Source organism: Zea mays, chromosome 5 (assembly GCF_902167145.1).
Source record: "Zea mays cultivar B73 chromosome 5, Zm-B73-REFERENCE-NAM-5.0, whole genome shotgun sequence".
Classification (NCBI taxonomy): domain Eukaryota; kingdom Viridiplantae; phylum Streptophyta; class Magnoliopsida; order Poales; family Poaceae; genus Zea; species Zea mays.
Genome location: NC_050100.1, coordinates 53,183,903 through 53,188,245, shown reverse-complemented (window position 1 = coordinate 53,188,245; position 4,343 = coordinate 53,183,903). Strand labels below are relative to the sequence as shown.

At 38.8% G+C, this 4,343-nt stretch overlaps 1 long non-coding RNA gene across 1 annotated transcript; it reads left to right on the top strand.

Annotated features, from left to right (window-relative positions):
* Window positions 1–334: 334 nt before the first annotated feature.
* Window positions 335–3,791, top strand: LOC103626354 (uncharacterized). Its single transcript, XR_002261942.1, has 4 exons — window positions 335–617; window positions 857–1,017; window positions 2,175–2,372; window positions 3,721–3,791. It is a non-coding gene; the product is annotated as an uncharacterized lncRNA (long non-coding RNA).
* The last annotated feature ends 552 nt before the right edge of the window (window positions 3,792–4,343 follow it).

The following is a 4,343-nucleotide window of genomic DNA, read 5'->3' as shown; positions in this document are numbered from 1 at the left end:
AATTGACCTTAAGTGTTATGAGTTTACATCGTATACTCCATCATTTATAAAAGAAAACCCATTCATGAGATCACACAGATTCTGTTAGCATCCCAAAAAAATTTCACTGAACATTAGCATCTAACACATGACATTACTTTGTATCAGCTTCAATTTTTTTTACTAACACAAAAGAGAAGGGACCACTACCTTGATCTATCGTGGTATAATAGTGGTATCTATAATAAAGTTATAGAGTATCGCCGCACAGTGAATGGGTGCCATCAAAAGTCATGCACAAACTGAAATTGGAACCTCTCTAAAAACATTTTGTGTTTGTAGGTCACGGTGTTGGAACCTGTCGTGCGCGCGTGTCGCAGATGTGCATTGCAGATGTTCGTTCACCAGCGAACCTGCAGCTGTCGAATCTGCAGAGACCAGAGGTGAGCAACGACGTAGGGAAATAGGGCTGGCGGGGGCACGTGGGTAACTTGGTCCTGGAGCATTGGAGAAGGAGCATACCACAAGGAAACCAACACGGTCAGTCAAAACCAAATCTAGATAATCATCATGCTACTTCTATGTTTTATGTCTGTTTTTGTATTGGCAGGTGGATGCAATCAAAACCACGAGACAAGGTAACCTAAATGGATTGTTAAATTTTTATTTCTGTGCTAACAACGATTCTTACACAATACACTTGCTTTCGTCATTCAAATTGGTGCCAGAGTTTAGAAGCATAACTTTTACTAATAAGTAATAACACCGTGCTACCTGTCAGTTCTTTTAATGCACAATCCCCAAGTTTTACACTATGTGATGTTATGTTTAATGTCTGACTGTAAGACGTGTCTTGTTTTTTTCCTTTGGATTTTAGATAATTTTGGCCACCAAAGTTGCCGGTTATTCAGAGTGGTCTACATTTCTTTGAGACAATGCAAAAGTGGTTCGTGTTGGTGCTGCCAATATCAAAGAAAGTATTGAAATGAGTCTTAAACGCTTGTCTACAGATTACATTGATTTGCTTCAGATACACTGGTCAGTGTCAGATTGTTCCACTTGTATGACAAAAACAATATTTAGGACTTTAGGTTCACTTTTCTGTTGTCAGTCTTTTACCAACATACATGGAAACATTCCATTAGACATCAGTTGGAATTTTTCCCCCTCGTACAGAATTATGCCAATTTTTTAAGGAAATTGATGAATGTATTGGTCGGGAAAGTCAATATGCATTGTATAATGTAAAATCAGGTCTGAGGACTTAGGTCTGGCGGCTGAAGGTGTCTTTTCTATTCCATGCTTCACATAAGGTTCAGCTTGTTCTCATATTGCTGAGTAATATAGAGAAAATACAAATGAATATATTAACTGAACTCTTCTTGGACTTCTGTTTGTGTTCCTTGTAAAATATAGGTTATAATATGTGAGATATCTAACCAAGTACATTTCACTATTTCAGTTCAGTTTATTTCTCCCGTTCGATCAATTTGAAGTAGCCAGTTGTTTTTTTCTTTGCCTTTGACGCCAGCTTTCTTTGAGTGCAGTTTTATGAGTTTTATGAAGTAATTTCCCCCTCAATTCCCTCTAATCCCCCCGTGAGTTTTTTCCCCTGGTTGTGTCGCGGTTAGGCGTAATGTATGCCTCTTTTGCTGCTCGCATGTGCTTGTTTTTTTTCCTGCTTTGCTTAGCATTCATAAGAAAATGCTGTCGTCCCCGTATTTGGATAGATAAATGGATCTAATTAAATATCCCGTGCCTACCATAATGTTCACGTTGCTAGCAGATTTAAAAGGGGTAGTGGGGAAACACCATTTTTCATTGGTCAAGCAATTAACTCGCCTGAGTTAGTGTGAGCCATTGCTTGCTTTACTGCCACACGGGGGGGTCTTGTTGCAGTTATGCAACTGTCTGATTTGTATGCCTTTTTTGTTACTTACTCCCTCTGTGCCAAACTATAACATGTTTTGGCATCTCTAGGTTCATAACTTTACCATATCTAGATGCGTAGCAAAAGTTATCAATCTAAAATAGCCTAAATATTGTATAATCTGGAAGAATTTTTTGGTGTATGCTTTTTTAGCATTAGACACGTAGTATGCTATGTTAGGCTTGTTTACTTTATTTAATTATTGCAGTTTGAGTACCAATGTCATGATTTTATTTGACGTTGTGTTGTGGTAATTTATCTTCAGGGTTATGTTGTGTACCTTGTCCGTGTGAGGCGTGGTGGTAGGAAGAGGCCTTTGCCCAAGTGTATTATCTATGGCTAGCCCAAGCACCAGGGTATCACCCAACTCAAGTTCTAGAGGTACAAGAGGTCTCTCGCTGAGGAGAGAGCTAGACGCAAGCTTGGTGGACTGAGGGTTCTTAACTCCTACTGGGTGAACGAGGTACATCGGATTGTAACATGAACATTCCTCTTTGAACATACTAGCTTGTTGATTTCTGTCAAATCTTTTTTTGCTAATTGCTTGACGTGCCGAGCCCATCTATACTAACATAGGATAGCGCCTACAAGTACTTTGAGATCATCCTTGTGGACGTTGCCCACAAAGACATCAAAACAGACCTGATGATCAACTAGCTATGCAACCCTTTGCACAAGCATTGTGAGCTCCATGGCCTCACCTCGGCAAGCAAGAAGTTTTGTGGCCTGCACCGCAATGGCCACACCCACCACAAGTACAGGCCCTCGAGGAGAGCCACCTGGAAACGCAACTAGACCCTCTCCCTCCACATGTACCGACAGTACCGTTGAGCAGCTCGTTGGGTGCTTGGATACTATCAATGTCCGACCAGTCCCAAGCAAGACAACAAGATTGGTTGTCTCTTGTTGCATTTCCAAAGTTTTTCTATTTGTGCTCTCGGTACTTAATGTTAGATTAGAAGTCAATTATGGATCATATGTCATGAACTTTTTACAATTTGACTGTATTATCAGACAACGAATGGTTACTGATAAAATGATGTCTGTTGTTGTGAACTACATGATTGGTTTTGCCTTGCTGTGCTGCATCCCGTAATGATGGCCTCCCAAATTTCGTGATTATGAAATATTTTATTATGCTTGAATAATTTGTCACCATTTTCTGTGATATTCGTTTTGTTATATGAAAAATATCACACTTTCTAAAAAGACAGAGACACATTTTTTTGCCAAGATAGGAGTTTCTCATGTTCATTTGGATAAGGAGAAAATTACTAGAGCTTCTCGGGTTCATTTTTTGCAAAGATAGGAATTTCTCATATCCATTTTCTGTGATATTCGTTTTGTTATATAGAAAATAGTTTGCCACCATTTTTTGTGGTCACTTATGCACATACCAGAGTGCCCCTTATGTTACTTCTGGTTGGTTCATCAAAAAATTTCTTTATCTTTGCTTTGCTAAGTATCATACTTCATATATCTCTGGAGATTCCAAATTTTGTTCAAAATGGCACTGGTACTAGAATTTGCATGTGCATGTATCAATGTATAGTAAAGTAATTTTTCTATTAATATTGTGTGCTTCTTTTCAAAGAATAATATATAACAAAACCAAATTATGGAATAGCTCTTCATATGTGTATGATTGGGTTGCAGTCAGGTTGGGGCTTGAATTGAAATTTGGAATGACAGTTTTGGATAACGTTTAAGCCATGAATTGCATCCCTAGGACCCATACATATGAAAGCGCTACTATTGTAACCGTGAGATGATCTGATGGCTGGTTTGGCGATGACGGTGTCTTGGTGCAGGTGGAGCTGCTATTTATGGAGAGGAGCGTTGATAGCCATTGTCCTGGGATGGTAGTCCGCATGGCTGAACGTTAGTCATCACTTCTTAGACTTTATTTTGGTTATATTCGTATTGTAGTATAATTTGATTTGTACAAGTTTAGTTCTATATTGATTGTTGACAAAGAATTTATGAGAGATTGAGGTCAATGGTAATATGTGTTTTGTTTTTATGTAATCATTCTGCTCTAATATTTTATATTAAATTTTAACTTTTGTATATTTATATCGTAGTGATATTTGTCATTCTATATCTATATTTTATACTAAATTTTAACTTTTGTGGCATCGCACGTGCACAAATAGATTCCGAAACATTTTCTCGTAACAATATAATACACATATGTATATAAATTATAGTGTTATTATATGGTTCCGTTGCAACGCACGGGCACTCAACTAGTATTCATGAATACGATAAGGGAAGCTTGCCGGCCGATCCTCTGGTCCAGTGGTCCAGCCTTCTTTCCCCGCTGCCTCTCTCTTCAATCCCCACGGCTGGCCATGGATAGGATGCTGCGTTGCCGACGACGACCTGCATCTGTCCGATGATTCTTTCACCAGGACGAAGGAATACACGAACG